Raw genomic sequence first — 25,599 nt, 5'->3', positions numbered from 1 at the left:
CTAAAGTGCATATGCTCTCTCCCTTTAAACATGGTAACATAGGGTCATACCCAATTGGACTATTTAATTTACTTATAAGTCCCTAGTAGAGTGCACTATATGTGCCCATGGCCTATAGATTAAATGCTACTAGTGGGCCTGCAGCACTGATTGCGCCACCCATTTAAGTAGCCCCTTTACCTTGTCTCAGAGCTGCCATTGCAAGGCCTGTGTGTGCAGTTTCACTGCCAATTCGACTTGGCATTTCAAAGTACTTGCCAAGCCTAAAACTCCCCTTTTTTACATATAAGACACCCCTAAGGTATGCCCTAGGTAACCCATAGGACAGGGTGCTGTGTAGGCAAAAGGGAAAGAAATGTACCTGTGTAGTTTACATGTCCTGACAGTGTAAAACTCCTACATTTGCTTTTTACACTGCTGTGAGGCCTGCACCCTTCATAGGCTAACATTGGGGCTACCCTCATACATTGTTTAAGTGGTAGCTGCTGATCTTCAAGGAGTAGGAAGATCATATATAGTATGGCCAGAATGGTGATACAAAAATCCTGCTGACAGGTGAAGTTGGATTTGATATCACTATTTTAGAAATGCCACTTTTAGACACTGGTGGTACACTGCGAATTGCTTTGCGATGTGAGTCGCAAATAAGAAGGGGACACCCCTTCCTATTTGCGAGTCGCATTCACAATTTGCGAGTCGGTACCAACTCGCAAATTGTGAATGTGCATTGCGATGGGCATTTTGCATGGCGCAAACTGCGATTCCTGAAGTTTGCACTATGCAAAATGCTTGCTACATATGGCCCTTTGAATGGGTCTTTCTCGGCTGGGAGGGTGGAGGACAATAGCCTGTCCTCACACAAAGGACTGCCACACCCACTACTGGGACCTTGGCAGACAGGATTGAACTGAAAGGGGACCTTGTGCACTTCTAAGCCAACCTGTGAAGTCTCCCCCACTTCAAAGGCACATTTGGGTATATAAACAGGGCCTCTACCCCTACCAACTCAGACACTTCCTGGAGAAGAAACTGGAACCAGAACCTGCATCCTGCCAAGAACTGCCTGGCGCCCCAAAGGACTCACCTGACTGCTTTCTGTGAAGGACTGCTGCCTTGCTATTGCCCTGCTGCCTTGCTGCTCTCTGGCTGAGGTGAAGAAGTGCTTTCCAAGGGCTTGGATAGAGCTTGCCTCCTGTTCCCTGAAGTCTCAGGACCCAAAATACTTCATCTCTACAAGATGGACTCCTTGTATTGCGAAATGCGACGCACTGCCTGTCAGAAACAACTCACCGCCTGCACTGCAGTGAAAATTTTAAAGCACGTCGAGCCATAACGACGCAGCCTGATAAGATCAATGCAGCGCCAGCGTAGCGACTGGAAATTCGAAGCACAGCCCACTGGATCAATGCACATCCGAGCCAGAACGGCGCAGCCCAACTTCCAGAGAGGAATCAATGTAGCACCTGCTGTGCAGTAGAAAATTAGACGCAACACCTACCGGATCGACGCAGCTCCTGTGACTTCGTCCTGCCAGTGCAGGAAATCCATGCATCGTCCCTGATGCATCTGAAAACACCGCAACCCGAAGAGAATCCTTGACCGAGTGCCGGAAATCGGCGCACAGCCATTCCTGAGTGAAAACTAAATGACGCATTGAAGTTTGCGGCCTGAAAAATCAACGCACACCCCTTTGTTCCCACACATCTCCTCCTCTGTGGTTCTTTGCGGAGATTGTTCACACAAACCAGGTACTTTGTGCTTGAATGAGACTTAGGGGGTCATTACAACATTGGTGGTAAAAGGCACTTACCGCCGTGCAGAAGACCGCCAATACACCGCAGCGGCGGCGGCATTCCGCCACAGCTATTATGACACACATCTTGGAATCCGCCGAAATTCAGACACCCACACAAGACCACCACACCAAAGGTCAGTGATAAACTGGCGGAAACAAATCCTCCACCTCCACGCCAACAGAAACACGCCCATGCTATTACGACCCACGAATCCACACGTCAGTCTTTCAACCACGGTATTCCATTGGCGGTATACACCGCCGCGCTCAAAATACACACACATATACAAAACACCGCCACATTGGACAATTCCAAATACACACACCTGACACACATACAAACAACACACCCACACACCCAATACAATATAAAACACACACCCACATCACCCACAAACCCCTACGACCAAAAATTTGAGACGAAGGCGACAAAGAGAGATCACAGAATAGACAACCCCACTACACAGAGGCACACAACACCATCACCCACACAACATCCACGCACAAAACACCACACACCACTACAATCACCACAACCATCACCACATACACCACCCCACACATCACCCACACCACCCCATGTCACGCCAAAGACACCCCCGCTTCTCCGAGGAGGAGCTCAGGGTCATGGTGGAGGAAATTGTCCGGGTAGAGCCACAGCTATTTGGCTCACAGGTACAGCACACATCAATAGCCAGGAAGATGGAGTTATGGTGCAGAATAGTGGACAGGGTCAACGCAGTGGGACAGCACCCAAGAAATAGGGAGGACATCAGGAAGAGGTGGAACGACCTACGGGGGAAGGTGCGTTCAACGGTCTCCTGGCACAACATCGCGGTACAGCGGACTGGCGGCAGACCCCCACCTCCTCCCCCACAACTAACAACATGGGAGGAGCAAGTCTTGACCATCTTGCATCCTGAGGGCCTCGCAGGTGTCGGTGGAGGATGGGACACTGGTAAGTCAATTCTTAACTATCATATCCCCCACCCTACCTGCATGCTATCACACACCCCCTCCCTCGCCTCCTCCGCTATCACTACAACTCCTCACTAAAGTACCCATGACACAAACCACCCATCCCAACACCAAGCCCTGCATGACACAACTAAGCATGGACACCCATCACTAAAGCATGCCCACTGCACATACCCAGTACACTCCCCCAACCATCACCACACAACCCCACACACAGGAATGCTTGCACTCGGGTACACAAACACCCACCCATTGCACACCATTACACACACACATGCAATAATCTAGCTCTTATGCCCCTGCAGGAACCCGAAGGACCGTCACCACACCAGAGGGTCCAGACAACACCACTCCAGCCCCAGAAGAGGCCCACAGTGACGAGAGCAGCTCAGCCCTACTGGATCCTGATGACCAGCCCGGACCATCGTGGGCCTCAGGACAGTCGGTTCCCCTTGCACAGGCAAAGCCCAACACCGACCTTCCACCCTCTGGTAACACCAGTACAGCACCCACCCAGCAGGCCCAAACCTCCCTACCCAGGACAGGTCAATCAGCGGTGCGTCCACATCTACAGGGCACCCAGGGTAGCCTACCACCCCAACTACAACAGGGACCTGGGGGCAGTGGTAGTGGGCACACGGTCCAGGGGACGGAGGCACAGGAACACAGGGGAACTGGGAGGGCTGCTGTGTGACAGGGGGTGGACAGGCCAAGGGAACCCACTCTCCATGAGGCCCTCTCTTCCATCATGGGAGCATACCACCACTCCCAGAAGACGATAGCAACGGTCCTGGGCAAGTTGCAGGAGACCCTGCGCCTGCAGGACAAACTGTATTTGGGGTTCAGGGAGGAGCTCAGGACCATCAGCTCCGCCCTGGGCACCATCGTTGGGTTGCAGAAGGACATACAGCAGACCTTGAGGGACACCGTGGCACTCCAAGGGGCCCCTGACACTAGCCAGGACGATGAACTGCCCACCACCTCCGCCGGCGCTAGTGGACAGGACGCCCCACCACAGGACCACCACACCAGCACCCCATCCCCTGCAGACGGACAACCACCACGCAAGCGGTCCCTGAGATCCAGGAACAGGACAGAGCAAGATGGCAAGACCCCCGCCAGGAAATGAGACCATCCTGATTGTCCTCCCACTGTCCCACTTTGTTACCCTGTCCATACTTAAATTGCACCAGCTCCACTTCCTATGCCCAGATGGGCAGTGCACCTATGAGACTAATAGACTGGACTCTGCCATGGACATTACTCCGCCAGCACCCATCACCATTTTACAACCCCCTCCCATTTCTGAGCACTTCAATAAACACCCTTGAAACACAAAACAATCTGGAGTCAGTCTGTGATTTAGTAAAAATGTATTATCAATGACAGTGTCATAATGGGTTTACCATTGTAAAGCTAACATACCTATGTCACACATCACAAGCCCTTGAAGGATGCAAGCAGTTGACACGTAGGTAACCACACCTGTGAAACCGTAATGGAAGGGTACAACTCAGTTACCAAATAGTGATTTAAATCGAGAAACAGGATAGAGGTAGACGTGTGAAAGTTAATGTAATGCTAAAAATGAAAATGTTCTCACCTGTGTCTCACTGGAAATATTGCTGTATGACTGACTCCCTGTTGTCATTGTCTTCTTCCTCAGCTTCATCCTCGTCACTGTCCACAGGCTCCACAGACTCCACAGCTGCCACAACACTGTCATCGGGATCATCCTCCTGCAGAAAAGGCACCTGGCATCGCAAAGCCAAATTATGGAGCATGGAGCAGGCGATGATGATGTCGCACACCTTCTTCAGTGAGTAGAATAGGGATCCACCTGTCATATGGAGGCACCTGAACCTGGCCTTCAGGAGGCCGAAGGTGCGTTCGATCACCCTCCTAGTCCGCCCATGGGCCTCATTGTACCGTTCCTCTGTCCTGGTCCTGGGATTCCTCAATGGGGTCAATAGCCAGGACAGATTGGGGTAACCAGAGTCCCCCAGTAGCCATACACGGTGCCTCTGGAGTTGACCCATCATATCAGGGATGCTGCTATTCCGCAGGACATAGGTGTCATGCACTGAGTCAGGGAACATAGCATTTACCTGGGAGATGTACTGGTCTGCCAAACAGACCATCTGTACATTCATGGAATGATAACTCTTAAAGTTCCTGTACACCTGTTCACTCCTGTGGGGGGGGACCAGAGCTACATGGGTCCCATCAATAGCACCTATGACGTTGGGGATATGTCCAAGGGCATAGAAGTCACCTTTCACTGTAGGCAAATCCTCCACCTCAGGGAAAATGATGTATCTCCTTCCGTGTTTCAGCAGGGCAGACAACACTCTGGACAACACGTTGGAAAACATAGGCTGGGACTTCCCTGATGCCAGGGCCACAGTTGTCTGAAAAGAGCCACTTGCAAGGAAATGAAGCACAGACAGCACCTGCACGTCAGGGGGGATTCCAGTCGGATGGCGGATTGGTGACATCAGGTCTGGCTCCAACTGGGTACATAGTTCCTGGATTGTGGCACCGTCAAACCGGTAGGTTACGATGACATGTCTCTCTTCCATTGTCAACAGGTCCACCAGCGGTCGGTACACCGGAGGATTCCGCCATCTTCTCATATGTCCCAGCTGACGGTGCCTACGAAGGACAACAGCGAAGAACCAGTCATTATTCCTCCAGGTATGTACCCACAGTTACACACAAGACTACACCACTCACAAAACCCTTCCTGTATGTGTGTTGAATGTAGGCCTAGCTATGTGTGACGCAGTAGTAAATGAAGCCATGTGGGCCCCTGAAATGGTGGCTGCCTGACCTCTAAAGTGGGACAATGGGATTGTGGGGTAACTGCGCTGGCGTTGCACACTGTCGCGGTAGGTAGTCGTAGACCACGGCGCAATGCTGCATTGGTTAACATTGGATCCTATGGGTCCCAGGAGCCAATGAACAGGTGCGCTGGCGGTGATGATGCGCACCGCTGTGGACGTCACCGCCATTTTCTATCTGTTCAATCACTAGATACCTGACCTTCGACAGGAGAGAACCTACACTGCAAGTGCTGCTGTGACCTTGGTCTGGAAGCGACGATGGCTGCTGCGTCTGGGGAAAGGGACCCTGCCTTCACTGCACAGGAGTTGGAGAAACTGGTAGACGGGGTCCTCCCCCAGTACACGCTACTCTACGGTCCTCCAGACCAACAGGTTAGTACACAGGGAGCACGTTGTATGGGCTAGGCCTGGGTGGAGAGGGCTGGTTGGAAGAGGGAAGGGGGCAGAGTTCATAGAACATTAATGCATGTGAATGAATGGGCCAAATGGCCAGAGTAGGGAGGGGGCCACTCACAACGACGGTGCAGTTGGTAATGACTGTTCCTCTTCCCTTGTGCATGTCATGTAGGTCAGCGCCCACCAGAAGAGGGACATCTGGCGTGCCATCACCAAGGAGGTCCGGACCCTGGGGGCCCACCAGAGACGGGGCACCCACTGCCGTAAGAGATGGGAGGACATTCGCCGCTGCAGCAAGAAGATGGCGGAGGCTCAGCTGGGGATGGCCTCCCAACGTGGGAGGGGTGCCCGTCGAACCATGACCCCCCTGATGTTCCAGATCCTGGCGGTGGCCTACCCGGAGTTGGATGGGCGCTTGAGGGCATCACAGCAGACACAAGGAGGTGAGTACACTCTCATTCTGCGGACTTTGCGTGCAGTGGAGGTGTCTGGGTGGTGGAGGTGGGCTGTGGGTGTCCCTAGGCCAGGGCGAGTTAGGTAGGCAAGGCCCCTCCGTAATGTAGGCCATGTGGCACTCTACCCCACCTCAGCAGAGTGCCAAGTCGAGGTATATTTGCCCCTGTGGCATCCATGTGCGCAGATGTCCACCATTGCGATATAGGCCATATCCCAGAAATTGCATGTGCAGAGGGCAGGAGCACGGCGTAATGCAGGGGGCTGCTGCGTTTGTCTTGTCCGCCAACGGTAGCGGTATGCCATGCACTAAAACTCTCTTTCTTCTGTCTCCCCCCCTTTTTCTGCTCTCCCTGTCCTTTTGTACATCAGCATCAACAGGCGGAGGTACAGTGGCACCGGAGCAGGAGGGGGCTGCATCCCACATGGCCATGGAGGGCCACACCATGGACTCTGAATGCACCAGTGGGACGGAGGGCGAGGGGAGCTTCACGTCGGCCACCGGATCACCAAGCAGCGACACGGACTCATTCAACAATGTGGGCTCCCTTGTGGTGGCGGCACCATCTGTGCCCCCCACCTCTACAGGTACAGCCGCCACCTCCCCTACCAGCCCCGCCCTCCCAGCAGCCCCTCAGCGTTCACCCCGTGCCCGCTCACCCAGGAGGGTGGGCATCACCTTCTCCCCAGGCACCTCAGGCCCTGCCCCAGTCACCCCTGCTGCCCTCAGTGAGGATCCCATTGACCTCCTCAAGTCACTCACTGTTGGGCAGTCTACCATTGTGAATGCCATCCAGGGTGTAGAACGAGAGTTGCAACACGGTAATGCATTCCTGGAGGGCATTCATTCTGGTCAGGCTGTCCTTCAGCGAACCCTGCAATCTCTGGCCTCAGCACTGATGGCAGCCATTGTCCCTGTGTCTAGCCTCCCCCTCCAACTTCCTCCACCCAGACCCAATCTCCTGTACCCCAGCCCATCCCAAGAAAACCTACAGACCAGCATGCACACAAGTCAACACACACAAGTAGCTCAAGCAAACATAGGCATCACTCACACCACAGGCACTCACGCAAGCCTCACCCACATACAGACACAGCAACATCCACTGCCTCCACTGTGTCCCCCTCCTCCTCTTCTCCCTCCTCCCTCCCAGTCTCGTCTACACACACACCTGCATGCACCACATCTACAGGCACCATGAATCGCACCAGGACACCCAGCACCACAAGCCGCTCACCTGCACTCACCACCTCCACTGCCATTTACACCTCCCCTGTGTCCTCTCCCAGTGTGTCTGAGACGCCCCCTCCCAAAGGACACAAAAGCCGGCAATCACTCACCTAACATCCATCCACCTCACGACAGCCTCCAGTACCTGCACCTGCACCCAAAACAGCTAAAGTGACACCTCCGACAACCACCTCCTCTTCCTCCACTCCCTGACCCCCTCCAGCTACCCATCCCAGTGTTCGTCAGAAACTGTCCCTCTGTAAAATTGACCTTTTTGCCCCCCCCCCTCCCCAATTCATCAGTCCCGTCGTAGCGCCTCAGCCAAAAAGCCTCCAATACCAGTGGTGCCTGTTCAAGGTTTGTGGAGTGCACCGACCACCAGGGCAGGCAGTAGGACCCGGAGCCAAGGCACTGGCAGCCCACCCCTTGTAAAGGCTCTAAAATTGGAGAGTGGACGACGGGAATGTGTTAAGACTCCTGGTGGGAAAACAACTGACATGGGTTCCAAGGGGATTGGAGAGTCAGCTGTGACTCCACCAAAGGTGGGGAAGGGCCAGAGGAAGTCTGCCCAGCCTGTTGTGAGTGTCACGGCGGAGAAGTGCGCCATCATTTCCGGCGGTCGAGACACAACCGCCAGCACCGTCGTCACTGGTCCAGAGACCACCGCCAGAGTCACAGCCCAGGAGGGCCCAAGTATCGTCACTGGTCCAGAGACCACCGCCAGAGTCACAGCCGGAGTCATTGCCCAGGAGGGCACAAGTATCGTCACTGGTCCAGAGACCACCGCCAGAGTCACAGCCCAGGAGGGCCCAAGTATCGTCACTGGTCCAGAGATCACCACCAGAGTCACAGCCCAGGAGGGCCTAAGTATCGTCACTGGTCCAGAGACCACCACCACCGCCAGAGTCATTGCCCAGGAGGGCACAAGTATCGTCACTGGGCCAGAGACCACTGCCAGAGTCACAGCCCAGGAGGGCCTAAGTATTGTCACTGGTCAGGAGACCACCGCCAGAGTCACAGCCCAGGAGGGCCCAAGTATCGTCACTGGTCAGGAGACCACCGCCACCGCCTGAGTCATTGCCCAGGACGGCACAAGTATCGTCACTGGTCCAGAGACCACCGCCAGAGTCACAGCCCAGGAGGGCCCAAGTATTGTCACTGGTCCAGAGACCACCGCCGGAGTCATTGCCCAGGAGGGCACAAGTATCGTCACTGGTCAGGAGACCACCGCCACCACCTGAGTCATTGCCCAGGAGGGCCCAAGTATCATCACTGGTCCAGAGACCACCGCCACCGCTGGAGTCATTGCCCAGGAGGGCACAAGTATCGTCACTGGTCAGGAGACCACCGCCAGAGTCACAACCCAGGAGGGCCCAAGTGTCATCACTGGTCAGGAGACCACCGCCACCGCCGGAGTCATTGCCCAGGAGGGCACAAGTATCGTCACTGGTCCAGAGACCACCGCCAGAGTCACAGCCCAGGAGGGCCCAATTTTCGTCACTGGTCCGGAGACCACCGCCAGAGTCACAGCCCAGGAGGGTCCAAGTATCGTCACTGGTCCAGAGACCACCGCCACCGCCGGAGTCATTGCCCAGGAGGGCACAAGTATCGTCACTGGTCCAGAGACCACCGCCAGAGTCACAGCCCAGGAGGGCCCAAGTATCGTCACTGGTCAGGAGACCACCGCCAGAGTCACAGCCCAGGAGGGCCCAAGTATCGTCACTGGTCAGGAGACCACCGCCAGAGTCACAGCCCAGGAGGGCCCAAGTATCGTCACTGGTCAGGAGACCACTGCCAGAGGGCCCCGGCTGCCACAGCCCGCTGGGCAATGATGAAACGTCATGCCACACACCAATGTCCAGTGTAGAGAATGTCGTGCCACACACCAATGTCCAGTGTAGAAGACGTCGTGCCACACACCAATGTCCAGTGTAGAGAACGTCATGCCACACACCAATGTCCTTATCAGAACCGCCATGTCAAAGCACCGCTGAACAGTCCTGAACCGCCATGGCAAAGCACCGCTGAACAGGGCAAAGACCGCCATGGCAAAGCACCCCTGAACAGTCCTGAACCGTCATGGCAAACCACCGCTGAACAGGGCAAAGACCGCCATGGCAAAGCACCGCTGAACAGTCCTGAACCGCCATGGCAAAGCACCGCTGAACAGGGCAAAGACCCCCATGGCAAAGCACCGCTGAACAGTCCTGAACCGCCATGGAAAAGCTCCGCTGAACAGGGCAAAGACCGCCATGGCAAAGCACCGCTGAACAGTCCTGAACCGCCATGGCAAAGCTCCGCTGAACAGGGCAAAGACCGCCATGGCAAAGCACCGCTGAACAGGGCAAGCACTGGGTAGGAATGAATGGACCACCACATCAGGCATCCTTATCCCATGTGCAGCTGGGACAGTGACAGGACACGACCTTTCACGGGGAGACTCATCCAGTCTGGGCACCAGTCCCCCCCAGTACCAGTAGAGACCTGCATCAACTTGAGAGACTGTGGCTTTGCACTCCCCAGGATGGCACAGTGGGCAAAACACCACTGTATAGACTTGAGAGACTGTGGCTTTGCACTCCCCAGGACGGCACAGTGGGCAAACCACCCACTGTATAGACTTGAGAGACTGTGGCTTTGCACTCCCTAGGATGGCACAGTGGGCAAACCACCCACTGTATAGACTTGAGAGACTGTGGCTTTGCACTCCCCAGGAAGGCACAGTGGGCAAACCACCCACTGTATAGACATGAGAGACTGTGGCTTTGCACTCCCCAGGATGGCACAGTGGGCAACCCACCCACTGTAGAGACTTGAGAGACTGTGGCTTTGCACTCCCCAGGATGGCACAGTGGGCAACCCACCCACTGTAGAGACTTGAGAGACTGTGGCTTTGCACTCCCCAGGATGGCACAGTGGGCAAACCACCCACTGGAGAGACTTGAGAGACTGTAGCTTTGCACTCCCCAGGATGGCATAAATGGGCATGGAGCCCCGTCGTGGATCTGGCTTCATAGTCATCCGGCTGAGGTGCCCTCCTTCCCTTCCCCCTGAGGTGCCTGTAGTATTTCTATCTGATGCCCCAGCAGTGTTCTCTCCGATTGTGGTCAGGTATCGTTTGTGGGCCTCGCCCATGCATTTTTGGACTGATGGTGCACAGACATTGCTATGTACATTTCTGCACTACTTCTCGTATTGTAAATAATTATGACTGATTTTCAAATGTATATCTGTATATTTTTGTATGACATGTATATTGGCACATTACATTGTTTGACCGATTTTTGCTTTGTGTTTTCATTCTTCCGGGGGGATTGTGGGTTGTTACTGTGATTTTTGTGAATGCATTGGTGTGTATGTTGTAATATGCGAGGGTGGGGGTGGGGGTGTTTGGTGGGTGTCCCCCTAACTTTTGCCTCCCCTCTCCCCCATGTCGTAGGTGCAGTACTGACCGTTGTCTTCGGCACCTACGTAGCTGTTGGTCATAGAGGAGCAGAAACACAAGGGCAAGCAGTATTTGGAGTTCCGGCTCCATGGAGTCCTCGTTCCTCGTGGGATATGTTCAGGTGAGCGTTTTTCCATAGCAAAAGCTGTTTCCACCGTGTTTTTATCCACGGTGAATCCACCCCGGAAAAGGTGGCGGATTGGCGGGTTGTAATAGTGTGGGCGGTACATTGTCTCCCGCCTGTCTGTTGGCGGTGACTGCCGCGCTGCTTGTCTGTACCGCCGTGGCGGGCGAAGTGTTAAAGTGGCTGTCTTTGTTGGCGGTTTTTGCCAGGGTCATAATTCCCTTTTTTTGTCCACCGGCCTGTTTGCGGTATTTCCGCAGCTTTAACACCGTCCGTCAGGGTTGTAATGACCACCTTAGTTTACTTTTAAAAGACTTAAGACACTTTGGTGGTCATTCTGACCTTGGCGGGCGGCGGAGGCCGCCCGCCAAAGTCCCGCCGTCAGGTTACCGTTCCGCGGTCGAAAGACCGCGGCGGTAATTCTGACTTTCCCGCTGGGCTGGCGGGCGGTCGCCTTCAGGCCGCCCGCCAGCCCAGCGGGAAAGAGGCTTCCACGATGAAGCCGGCTCGGAATCGAGCCGGCGGAGTGGAAGCTGTGCGACGGGTGCAGTTGCACCCGTCGCGTATTTCACTGTCTGCGCAGCAGACAGTGAAATACATTTAGGGGCCCTCTTACGGGGGCCCCTGCAATGCCCATGCCAGTGGCATGGGCACTGCAGGGGCCCCCAGGGGCCCCGCGACCCCCCCCTACCGCCATCCGGATCCCGGCGGTCGGACCGCCGGGATCTGGATGGCGGTAGGGGGGGTCGGAATCCACTCGGCGGCGCAGCAAGCTGCGCCGCCTTGGAGGATTCAATGGGGCGGCGGTACACTGGCGGGAGCCCGCCAGTGGTGCCGGTCCGACCGCGGCTTTACCGCCGCGGTCGGAATCCCCATTGGAGCACCGCCGGCCTGTCGGCGGTGCTCCCGCGGTCCTCCGCCCTGGCGGTCTTTGACCGCCAGGGTCAGAATGACCGCCTTTGTCCCTCATTACAACCCTGGCGGTTGGTGTTAAAGCAGCGGTAAAACCGGCAACAGGCCGGCGGTAAAAAAAATTGAATCACGACCGTGGTGGAAACCGCCAACATAGACAGCCACTTTAATACTCCGACATACAAACAAACAGCATGGAGGTCACCGCCAACAGACAGACGGGAGACAATGTACCGCCCACAGTATCATGAGAGGCCAATCCACCACCTTTTCCGGGGTGGATTCACTGTGAATAAAAACACGGCGGAAACAGGACTTGGAAGGGGAAACGCTCACCTCTACACACCCCACGAAGAACCATGACGCCATGGAGCCGGAACTCCATATTCTACCTGCCATTCTCTTCCTGCTCCTCTACCAGGAGCACGAACGCCGGCGACGAAGACCACGGTGAGTACTGCACCTATGACACAGGGGAGGGGGGGTCAAAGAAAGTGACACACACACACAAATCGCAAAACCCCCACCCCCACCCACACCCACTACAACACACACACAAGTACATGTTGATAAATTTACACCACCCCCCAAGCCCCCCTGGAAGAATGCAAGGACAAAAGGAAATGAATTGAACGATTGTAATCAATAAAAATCCATTACTTAAAAATATATATACACTATTAACAAATATATACACCAAGATTTCAAGTCCATGTACTGCACATACATAGTCCATGGACCACTGGGCCCAACATGCATGGGCGAGGCCCACACTCAATACCCGATCAAAATGAAGAGAACACTGCAGGGGCATCAGATCGAAATAAAACAGGCACCTCAGAGGGAAGGGAAGGGGGGGCACCTCAGCCGAATGAGTGCACAATGCCAAATCCACGAGGGGGCTCCATGCCCATTGATGTATCCTGGGAAGTGCAAAGCCACAGTCTCACAAGTCTTTCCAGTGGGTGGTTTGCCCACTGCTGCATCCTGGGGAGTGCAAAGCCATAGTCTCACAAGTCCTTCCAGTGGGTGGTTTGCCCACTGCTGCATCCTGGGGAGTGAAAAGCCACAGTCTCACAAGTCTTTCCAGTGGGTGGTTTGCCCACTGCTGCATCCTGGGGATTGCAAAGCCACAGTCTCACAAGTCTTTCCAGTGGGTGGTTTGCCCACTGCTGCATCCTGGGGAGTGCAAAGCCACAGTCTCACAAGTGGATAACAGTCTCCCCTAGTTCTGGAGGGGGCTTTGTGCCCAGTATGCTTCATCCTGCCAAGTACTGAGGTAGTGGATGGGATACTCCACTGGTTCTGGAGGGGGCTTTGTGCCCAGAGTGCTTCATCCTGCCAAGGATTGAGGTAGTGGATGCCTTTCTCCACTGGTTCTGGAGGGGGCTTGGTGCCCAGAGTGCTTTATCCTGCCAAGGACTGAGGTAGTGGATGTCTTTCTCCACTGGTTCTGGAGGGGGTGTTATGCCCAGAGTGCTTCATCCTGCCAAGTACTGAGGTAGTGGATGCCTTTCTCCACTGGTTCTGGAGGGGGCTTTGTGCCCAGAGTGCTTCATCCTGCCAAGGACTGAGGTAGTGGATGGGATACTCCACTGGTTCTAGAGGGGGCTTGGTTTCCAGAGTGCTTCATCCTGCCAAGGACTGAGGTAGTGGATGCCTTTCTCCTTTGGTTCTGGAGGGGGCTTTGTGCCCAGAGTGCTTCATCCTGCCAAGGACTGAGGTAGTGGATGGGATACTCCACTGGTTCTGGAGGGGGATTTGTGCCCAGGGTGCTTCATCCTGCAAAGGACTGAGGTAGTGGATGCCTTTCTCCACTGGTTCTGGGGGGGGGAGGGGGTTGTGCCCAGAGTGCTTCATCCTGCCAAGGACTGAGGTAGTGGATGGGATACTCCACTGGTTCTGGAGGGGGCTTGGTGCCCAGAGTGCTTCATCCTGCCAAGGACTGAGGTAGTGGATGCCTTTCTCCACTGGTTCTGGAGGGGGTGTTGTGCCCAGAGTGCTTCATCCTGCCAAGGACAGAGGTAGTGGATGCCTTTCCCCACTGGTTCTGGAGGGGGCTTTGTGCCCAGAGTGCTTCATCCTGCCAAGGACTGAGGTAGTGGATGGGATACTCCACTTGTTCTGGAGGGGGCTTGGTGCCCAGAGTGCTTCACCCTGCCAAGGACTGAGGTAGTGGATGGGATACTCCACTGTTTCTGGAGGGGGCTTGGTGCCCAGAGTGCTTCATCCTGCCAAGGACTGAGGTAGTGAATGCCTTTCTCCACTGGTTCTGGAGGGGGCTTGGTGCCCAGAGTGCTTCATCCTGCCAATGACTGAGGCAGTGGATGGGATACTCCACTGGTTCTGGAGGGGACTTGGTGCCCAGAGTGCTTCGTCCTGCCAAGGACTGAGGTAGTGGATGCCTTTCTCCACTAGTTCTGGAGGGGGCTTGGTGCCCAGAGTGCTTCATCCTGCCAATGACTGAGGTAGTGGATGCCTTTCTCCACTAGTTCTCGAGGGGGCTTTGTGCCCAGAGTGCTTCATCCTGCCAAGGACTGAGGTAGTGGATGGGATACTCCACTGGTTCTGGAGGGGGCATTGTGCCCAGAGTGCTTCATCCTGCCAAGGACTGAGGTAGTGGATGCCTTTCTCCACTGGTTCTGGAGTGGGCTTTGTGCCCAGAGTGCTTCATCCTGCCAAGGACTGAGGTAGTGGATGCCTTTCTCCACTGGTTCTGGAGGGGGCTTTTACACAGAGTACTTCATCCTGCCAAGGACTGACGTAGTGGATAGGATACTCCACTGGTTCTGGAGGGAGCTTTGTGCCCAGAGTGCATCATCCTGCCAAGGACTGAGGTAGTGGATGGGATACTCCACTGGTTCTGGAGGGGGCTTGGTGCCTAGAGTGCTTCATCCTGCCAAGGAATGAGGTAGTGGATGTCTTTCTCCACTGACGGTGGGCCTACATGGAAGCTGTCCAGGCCCCTGAAACTGACCACCAGCTTCGTACGACTGTCCACTGGGGATGGCAGCCATGTCTACAGTTGTGCCACTGGCACATGATTGGCGTGGCCGTTGGCGGTGCTTGCGGCGGCCTCAGTAGCGGTGGTGCTTGCGGCGCTCATTGACCTGCGGTGCTGGTGGGTGGCTCAGTGAGCGTGCTGGTGGCGGCGGTGTCCTGGGAAGCGGTGCTGGTGGCAGCGGTGTCCTTGGCAGCGGTGCTGGTGGCGGCGGTGTCCTTGACAGCGGTGCTGGTGGCGGAGGTGTCCTGGGAAGCTGTGCTGGTGGCGGCGGTGTCCTTGCCAGCGGTGCTGGTGGTGGCGGTGTCCTTGGCAGCGGTGCTGGTGGCAGCAGTGTCCTTGGCAGTGGTGCTGGTGGTGGTCTTGTCTGCCGTGCAGGTTAGCGGTGACTTCCCTTTCTTTCTTTGCCCCTTCCCCGCCTTGGATGGTGGCGCAGCTGTCTTGTCACTCCCAACTGTAGTCCTGGGAGAGCCCTTGGTGGCAGGTGTTTTGCCCTTCTCCCTCCGGGCTGTGGCCAACTTCTTATATTTCTGAGGTGGGGGACTGTCCGTGGTGTTGCTCCTTGGCACACTGGCTGCCCTGCTGCTTGGCGCACTTCAGAAGCCGGTTACTGCTGGCACCACTGTTCCCGGTGATGTGGTGGCTGAGGTGCTGGGTTGGGACCTTGAAAGGTAAGCCCTAGGGGACGGAAGGGGTGGGGGAGGTGTAGGGAGGAGGTCAACATTTAAGAGGAAAAGTTTTTTAGACACACTGGGATGGGTAGATGAAGGGGGTTTGGGAGTGGAGGAAGAGGTAGTGGTTGTAGGAGGTGTACGTTTGTTGACTTAGGGTGAAGGTGCATGGGCTGGAGGCTGTCGTGAGGTGGATGGCTGTTGGGTGGGTGTGTGACTGCATTTGTGTACTTTGGGAGGTGGGCTCACAGACACACTGGGAGAGGACACAGGCGATGTGTGAATGGTAGTGGGGTGGTGAGTGCACAGGAGCGGTGTGTGGTGATGGGCGTGCTGGTGATGGACGTAGTGACTGAAGATGTAGTGCATGCAGGTGTGAGTGGAGACGTGACAGGGAGGGAGGAGGGAGACGAGGAGGAGGGGGACACAGTGGAGGCAGTGGATGTTGGTATGTGTTTATGGGTATGATGCTTGTGTGAGTGCATGTGTGGTGCTTATGTTTGCCAGAGCTACCCTTGTGTGTTGAGGTGTGTGCATGCTGGTCTGATGGTGTGCTTGGGATAGGCTGAGGTACAGGGGATTGGGGCTGGATGGAGGAAGTTGGAGGGGGGAGGCTGGACACAGGGACAATGGCTGCCATCAGTGCTGAGGCCAGAGTCTGAAAAGCTCGCTGTTGGGCTGCCTGACCAGAATGAATGCCCTCCAGGTATGCATTTGTGTGTTGCAACTGCCTCTCTACACCCTGGATGGCATTCAGAATGGTAGACTGCCCAACAGTGAGGGATCTGAGGAGGTCAATGGCCTCATCACTGAGGGCAGTAGGGCTGATAGGGGCAGGGGCTGAGGTGCCTGGGGCGAAGATGCCCACCTCCTGGGTGAGTGGCCACGGGGTACACACTGAGGGGCTGCTGGGAGGGCGGTGCTGGTAGGGGGGCTGGCGGCTGTACCTTTAGATGTGGGGGAAGAGAGTGGCCCGCCACCACAAGAGAGCTCCCATCAGAGGAGGAGTCCGTGTCGCTGGTCTTAGCTGCTGTTCCCGCCGTGGAGCTCCCCTCGCCCTCCGTCCCACTGGTGAATTTGGAGTCCGTAGTCTCACCCTCCAGGGCCATGTGGGATGCAGCTCCCTCCTGCTCCGGTACCCTGCTCCTCCACCTGATGATGCTATTGCACACAAGAACAGGGAGACCACTTAAAGGGGGGGGGGAGACAGAAGAAAGACATATTCAGTGCATGCAATAACGCTACTGTTGGCGGACACTATAGACACAGCAGCCCTCTGCACTACGCCATGCACTTAGAGTTCCCTAATTAATCACAGTGCCATGGGGTACAAGGCCTATGCCTGATTGCTGCACAGATGGAAGTCACAGGAACCTGACTAGGTGTAGTTGGCTCTTAACACTGGTGGGGTGGGGTGCCACATGGCCTGCCTTACGAAGGGACCTTGCCTTCAAAACTCGCCCTGGCCTAGGGGTACCCACAGGCCACCTCCCCCACCCAGACCCCTCCAATGCGCCCTGATTCAGCTGAATGAGAGTGTACTCACCCCCTTGTGGCTGCTGTGATGCTCTCAAGTGGCCATCCAACTCCGGGTACGCCACTGCCAGGATCCAGAACATCAGGGGGGTCATGGTGCGACGGGCAGCCGTCCCACATTGGGAGGCCATACCCAGCTGGGCCTCCTCTGACTTCTTGCTCCAGCGGCGAATGTCCTCCCATCGTTTCCGGCAGTGGGTGCTCCATCTGTGGTGGACCCCCAGGGTCCTGACTTCCTTGGCGATGGCACGCCAAATATCCTTCTTCAGGTGGGCGCTGACCGAAAGGAATAGTATATAGGGGAAAAGGAGAAGATATAACCGTCCGGACCGTCACAGTCATTGGCCTGCGTTCCTAACCTTGCCATGATGCACATACACTCACCGTTGTTTCATTCACACCTCATTCCCCCTCCCCCCGTATCTTACATCCACACCACTCCACACAGGCATTGCCCATACACCATGCTCACAGTGTACTTACCATAGAGTAGCGTGTACTGGGGAGGACCCCATCCACTAGTTTCTCCAACTCCTCCGTGGTGAATGCAGGGGCCCTTTCCCCAGACACATGAGCCATAGTTGCTTCCAGACTGAGGTCACAGCAGCACTTGCAGTGTATGTCCTCTCCTGTTGAAGATCAGGTATCAAGTGAGTGAACAGATAGAAAATGGTGGTCACATCCGTGGCGGCGCGTACCGTCACCGCTGGCGTACATCATCATTGGCTCCTGGGACCCATAGGGCTCAATGTTAACCAATGCAGATTTGCGCCGCGGTCTTCGACCGCCTACCGCGGCGGTGTCCAACGCCAGCACAGTTACCTCATATCCCATTGTCCCACCTTACAGGTCAGACAGCCGCCATTTCAGGGGGCTACATGGCATTATTTTTAAATGCGTCACTCATATCTAGGCCTTGCATACACACTAAGACAGGCCAATAGCGGATTGAAAAATGTGTGCAATAAAGTTGTGTTTTCGTACCTCAGTGTTGGCAGACCCTCTGTTCGCTGTTCTCCTCCATAGAGCACGTCCGCTGGGGCAGGTGATGAGATGGAGGCCTCCTTCGGTGTACAGACCGCTGGTAGACCTGGCGACAATGGAAGAGCGACATGTACTTGTCACCTACAGACTGGACCGTGCTACAATCCATGAACTGTGTGTCCAGTTGGAGCCGGACCTGATGTCAGCTATCCGTCATCCCACACTGATACCCCCTCTAATGCAGGTCCTGTCAGTACTCCATTTCCTGGCAAGTGGGGCTTTTCAGATGACAGCGGCCATAGCATCAGGGATGTCCCAGTCTATGTTCTCCAACGTGTTGTCCAGAGTGTTGTCTGCCCTGCTGAAACACATGCGCAGCTACATTGTGTTCCCTCAGGTGGAGGATTTGCCTACAGTGAAAGGAGACTTCTATGCTTTGGGACATATCCCCAACATCATAGGTGCCATTTATGGGACATATGTGGCCTTGGTCCCCCCGCAGGAGTGAACAGGTGTACAGAAACTGGAAGAGTTACCATTCTATGAATGTGCAGATGGTGTGTTTGGCCGACCAGTACATCTCCCATGTGAATGCCAAATTTCCTGGCTCAGTGCATGACGCTTACATTCTGAGGAATAGCAGCATCCCTTGTGTGATGGGGCAACTCCAGAGGCACCGTGTGTGGCTATTAGGTGAGGACATGGACCCTATACAGTGTGAATAGTTGTCTGGATCTGGGTTTGTCCCTCTGGGTTAGTGTGTGTCTAACAGTTGTCCCTCAACATTTGCAGATGACTCTGGCTCCCCCAACCTGTCATGGCTACTGACCCCAGTGCGGAATCCCAGGACAAGGGCAGAGGAACGCTACAATGAGGCACATGGGTGAACTAGGAGGGGTATAGAGAGGACCTTCGACCTCCTGAAGGCCAGGTTCAGGTGCCTCCATATGATGGGTGGTTCCCTATTCTACTCACCAAAGAAGGTATGCCAGTTCATTGTGGCCTGCTGTATGCTGCACAACTTGGCTTTGTGATGACAGGTGCATTTTCTGCAGGATGATTGTTCTGAAGGAGGTGACACAGAAACACAGTGATTCATCAATACTTCCAGTGAGACACAGATAAGAAGACATCACTGCCTGCCACATCTGATACACTTGTTCTACCTCTCATCTGTCTGTCACTTTCACCCAGTGTATGGACCCTGATTTGTCACTTTCCCTTTCGATTTCACAGCTGTGGGTCCCACTGTTTGACCTCTGCTATGTTTCCTCATGGACTAGAGCTGTGTGACATAGGTATGTTGACAATACAATGGGCATTGCTATTTTCCTCAGTTATTGGAAATACACATTTGTGAAAGCACAGAGCTCCAAATAGTTTTGTGATTTAAGGGTGTTTATTTAAGTGCTAACCTGGGAATGGTGGTAGGCTCCCATGATGTTGAACAGGGCCTCTTGGAGAGTGGGTTCCCTGGGCCTATCCTCCCCTTGTCGCACAGCAGCCCTCCCAGTTCTCCTGTGTTTCTGGGCCTCTGTCCCCTGAACCGTGTGCTCACTGCCACTGCCACTGCACCCAGGACCCTGCTGTTGTTGGGGTGGTGGGTTAGCCTGGGTTCCCTGTAGTGGTGGACACACTGCTGCTTGACGTGTCCTGGGGACAGAGGTATGGGCCTGCTGGGTGGGTGCTGTGCTGGTGTTTCCAGAGTGGGGAAGGCTCTGTTGTGGCCAGTGTGAGGGGAACCGACTGTCCAGAGGTCCCAGATGGGCCTGGCTGGTCATCTAGGTCCAGTTGGACAGAGCTGCTATCATCACTGTGGGCCTCTTCTGTAGGGAGAGTGGACATGTCTGGAACCTCTTGTCCGGTGACATTGGGTAGGGGAGCTGCAGGGGTGTAAAGGCATAGTTTTAGTATCTGTGTGTGCCATGGTGTGCAATTGGTGGGTGACCCTGTACCCCAGTGCTTGCATTCCTGTGTAGGACCTTGTGTGCTAATTGTTTAGGGGTCTGTGTGGGTATGTGCAGTGGACATGCATTGGTGATGGGTGTCCATGCTTTGTTGCTGCATGCAGGGCTTGGTGTTGGGATGTGTGGTTTGTGATAGTGGGACATATGTGAGTAGTTGGAGTGATGGCGGTGAGGGTGAGGGTATGTCTTAGCATGCAGGTAAGGTCGGGGATGTAATAGTTAAGGTCTGACTTACCAGAGTCCATTCCTTCAGCTACTCCTGCAAGGCCCTCAGGATGCAGTATAGCCAAGACCTGCTCCTCCCATATTGTTAGTTGTGGGGGAGGAGGTGGGGGTCCGCGGCCAGCCCTCTGAACCGCAATGTGGTGTCTTGAGACCACAGAACACACCTTCCCCCGTAGGTCGTTCCACCTCTTCCTGATGTCATCCTGTGTTTTTGGGTGCTGTCCCACTGCTTTGCCCCTGTCCACGATTCTGCGCCATAGCTCCATCTTCCTAGCTATGGTAGTGTGCTGCACCTGTGATCTGAAAAGCTGTGGCTCTACCCAGATGACTTAATCCACCATGACCCTGAGCTCCTCCTCAGAAAACCTGGGGTGTCTTTGCGGTGCCATGGGGTGGTGTGGGTGATGTGTGATGTGGTGTGTGTTGTGATGTGTGGGGTGATGTTAAGGGGTGTGGTGTTTTGTGGGTGGATGTGTATGTGTGATGGTGTTGTGTGCCTCTGTATGGTGGTGTTGTCTTTGCTGTGCTGTCTCTCTGGCCTTCGTCAATATTTTAGGTAGTAAGGGTTTGTGGGTGATGTGGGCGGGTGTTTTATAGTGGTGTGGGTGTGTGGGAGTGGTGTGTGTATGTGTATCAGGTGTGTGTATTTGGAATTGTCCAATGTGGTTGTGTTTTTAAGAGTGTGTGTATTTTGAGCACAGCGGTGTGTACCTCCAATGGTTTACCGCGGTTGAAAGACCGCCACGTGGATTCGTGGGTCGTGATAGTGTGGCCGTATTCCTGTTGGTGTGACGGTGGAGGTTTAGTTCTCACCAGTTTATCACTGACCTTTGGTGTGGCGGACTTGTGGGGTGTCTACATTTTGGTGGATTCCGAGCTGTGGGTCGTAATAGCTGTGGTGGAATTCCTCGGCCGCAGAGGTGTGTTGGTGGTCTTCTGCATGGCGGTAAGTGGGATTTACCGCCAATGTTGTAATGAGGGCCTTTATATCACTTTCCAGTGATATCTCAACATTTACTTACTACATCTTTAATTGTTTTAACCTGCATTTATCCAGATAAATATTATATATCTTTCTAAACACTGTGTGGTGTATTTTTGAGGTGCTCTGCGGTGTTATGGTATGATTTATTGCACACATACTTTACATATTGCCTTCTAAGTTTAGCCTGACTACTCAGTGCCAAGCTACCAGATGGTGGACACAGGATAATTTGGATTGGGTCCCTGCTTGGACAGGGGGTAACCTGATTGCCAACCAAAGACCACATTTCTAACATAGTACAACTACCACAATGCAATACTCCCAACCATTGTAGAAAAGCTAATTCTACTCCACATTTGGACACCTGCATGTATATCCATGTCACCACCCTTCACCATCCAGAAAATCTGAGTGCACATCAGTACATGGCAATGACAGCAGTCAATATCACTGTCAACCAGATAGCAAAATAATACAATAGCAACTTCCAAAAGACCCAAGAAGTTGCAGTTGTCATGACACTGTCAATGCCATTACTGGTCAGCAATTGCAAGCAATGATAGCAAACAATTATGTGTAGCACAACTACTATACCATCATGTAACACACATCCTCTCACTCCACAGGTATCCCTAGTAATGCCACACAGCAGAGGATACCAGAGACTGAAAGCCAGCTCCTAGAAGTAAGTCGAATAGAGGAAGAATACCCTGGATGCCTAGAAAGGGAAGACATACCTGGCCCATCAGGAATTACTGGTCAGTCCATCACCACCAGCCTCATTCTGCCCACAACGGAATCCTCCTCCCTTGTGGCACCTACAACACAACTGAGTCCACCTCCCCAAACCTGTGTACCAAGGACAGATCAATCATCAGTGTGCCCAACAGTAGAGGGACTGGAGTTGACATACCAAATCCAAGACAATGAAGGTCTTTGTGTCAGAGGGAGGGGGCAAACTGTGCCGGGGGAACAGGCAGAGGGGTACAAGGGCTAGTGGGAGGGCAACTGTGGGCCAAGGGATAAGTCAGCAACCTGACCTGACTGGCCAGGAGGCCATCTCCAATGTCCTGGGAGCCTACCAGCAATCTCAGGACACGATGGGCCAGATACTCACCACCTTGCAGGAGAACCAGAGGCTGCAGAGGGAATACCATGCAGAAGTGGCAGGCACACAATGCCATCATGGGCTCCATTGTAGGGGTGCTCACTGAACTCACCAGAATCCAGCATGCCACCTCCACCCAGCAGCATGCCACATCTAGTAGTCCGACAACACCTGTGCCTCAATATCTACCCCAACTACTGGAATGGAGGGCCAGCTGTAGGACCCACATGCCACTAGCACCCCTGCAGCTGAGGAACCACCGCAAGAGGTTGACCATTCAGACATCCTCCAGGACCTGAGGTCAAGATCAAACACACCACCAGGAAGTGATCCTTCTCCTGAACATTCTCCCTTGTGTGCCACTGATACATACTGTTGACTGTCCAATACCAAACATCATATTCCCCTGGCTCGTGGATACAGGACCTGTGGAACGAACAGCTGGACCACCCTTTCTGATGATGTCAGAAACCGTGACCTAACTCCTCAGAATTGTGAAGGTAAACACAAAACAAACACCAATGAGCACAATTGATGGTGTGTGTGTCTTCATTGTTCAAAGTGATATCTTTGGTAACAAACGGAAAACAAATACACATATCTGTACAACAAGCTTGTCATAGTGCCAGATGTTCAAGGAATGCCCAGGAAGTGTGTCAGTACATCCATATGGTAGCAACATCCAATGGCAAGGGTGCCACTAGTCATGTCACAAAGTAGATTATAAACACACATGACCTGATCAGAAACCAAAATAGGGAAAGGTAAAATGAAGTAAAACATGTTGCCCATCATAGTACACATACAACAGTATTTCAAATACACGGATACATGCTGCAGCGGGTAGGACACCACAAATCTACAGGTTAGGACTGTCAGACACGCACATGCAAAGTAATGGTTTCATTCCATATAGCTGACACCCCCAACAGTACACCCCCTTGCATACTCAATAACAGCTAGGTGCTAGGCAGAAGCTCAGAGTACAAAATGATAGGGCTGCCGAATGGAACAAATCAAAAGTGTGTACATTTGTTTGTCTTATCAATTCAGACTTAGGACCATGCAAATTGAGTACATCTATGAGGATGAGATGTAATGGCACTAGCAGTTATCGCATGTGAATGCCAGCATAGCATTTACCCTTATCCTCTTTTCAACTCAGCATCCCTTCTGGTTTCAGAACAAAGATGGAAGGCAGTAGTTTCCTCATAAGCCTTGATGCATACAATATTGAAGCACAAAAGACACATCTCCAATACAGGGTTCAACTGTTAATTAGAATTTAGACCACACATACCTGAGAATCATTGAAAGTATTGGTGAATTAGGTCAGTCCTGTTGTCATATTCCTCCTCCTCGTCTGCCTCCTTGTCTGTATCAGGATCACCAGCCTCAGCCACAGCTCCAGTAGCAATGTCCCCCTCCTCCAACAGTAGGATGTGCCTTCTGAGGGCAAGATTATGGAGCATGCAGCATGCAACAACGAATTTGCAGACTTTCCCTGGCTGGTACTGTAGGGCACCACCCGACACATGGAGGCAACTAAATCTTGCCTTCAATAGGCCGGATGTCCTCTCCATCAAATGTCTCATCCGGGCATGTGCGTCTTTATACCTGTCCTCCCCATCTGTAGTTGGATATCTGACTAGAGTTAGGAGCCAGGGCAGGTTGGGGTGTCCGGAGGCACCTGTGTAGACCTGGGAACAGTATATTAGGGAACTGTGATAGAGCTGACTGTGTAGAGAAGTAGTTCAGATGTCTGACATGGACACCAGTACACTTACTAATGAGCCAAGCCCTTTCTCTCTGTAGATATAGCATCAATGCAGGGACACTGCTCTTCCTCAGGAAGTAGAAATCATCTACTGAACCAGGGAATTTAGCAGTCACATGTGAGATTTACTGGTCTGTAAGACACACCGTTTGAACATTAATCGGATATCTGCTCCTCCGATTTCTATTCACCTGTTCATTGGCCCGCGGAGGTACCAAGGCGGTGTGAGTACCATCAATGTCCCCTATTACATGTGGCACATGAGTAATGTTGTAAAAGGCAGCCTTAACAGTGTTCAATTCTGGTTGTTGGGGGAACCTTGGGTATCTGTCCATATGCTTTAGTAGGGCATCTAGCACATCCTGTAACACTACACTGAACATTGGCTGTAACATCCCTGCAGCTAGTCCCACAGTCACATGATACTAGCCAGAAAATGCAGGACAGACCACACCTGTACTGTTGGAGGGATGGCATGGGGGCTTCCTTAAGGCTGGCAGGAGATCTGGCTGCAACTGGGCAACCAGTTCCCTGATGGTCAGACGGTTCAGTCTATAGGTAATTGTAATGTGCCTCTCTTCCATGGTTTCCAGGTCTACTAGGGCCCGGTAGACTGGTGCATTCCTCATCACTCCGATTTGGCAGTATCGGGGACAAACAGTACTCAGTACATTTCTTACAGTGTCGTGACCAATAAATATCATAGGACAATCAGAAAGGATTGGTCCTGTAAGTTGCCAGGCATGTTTGAGATGGAAACAGTTATCCACACATCATTCCTACCCAGACATGATGGCAGTACCCCATATTGCCATACTTGTGACAGAGGGACGTGTACAGGAAATTAAGTCATGAACAAGAAAGGATTCCTCTATGTTTCACTGTACTGAATGTTCTTATATGGACATGCACATACACCTGAAGTATTGCCAGCTGACACCCACTTCACATGTGAGTGTCAATGAGTTGACATGTTACACTAAGCATATTGTGAACATATTCAAGTAATGACACAGTGGGATCACATAAAATCCCCTTTCATATGTAAAATGGCAGCCACCTGTCGTGAATGCAGTGGACAGATGGAAGTGAACTCATTCCCTCATTCTGCCTGCAGGAGTCATCATAGCGGAAGGCGGTCAGAATCGCTGTGCAACTCCTCATT

The sequence above is a fragment of the Pleurodeles waltl genome, chromosome 3_1 (assembly GCF_031143425.1).
Source record: "Pleurodeles waltl isolate 20211129_DDA chromosome 3_1, aPleWal1.hap1.20221129, whole genome shotgun sequence".
Lineage (NCBI taxonomy): Eukaryota > Metazoa > Chordata > Amphibia > Caudata > Salamandridae > Pleurodeles > Pleurodeles waltl.
Note: the sequence above shows the minus strand (reverse complement) of the source record.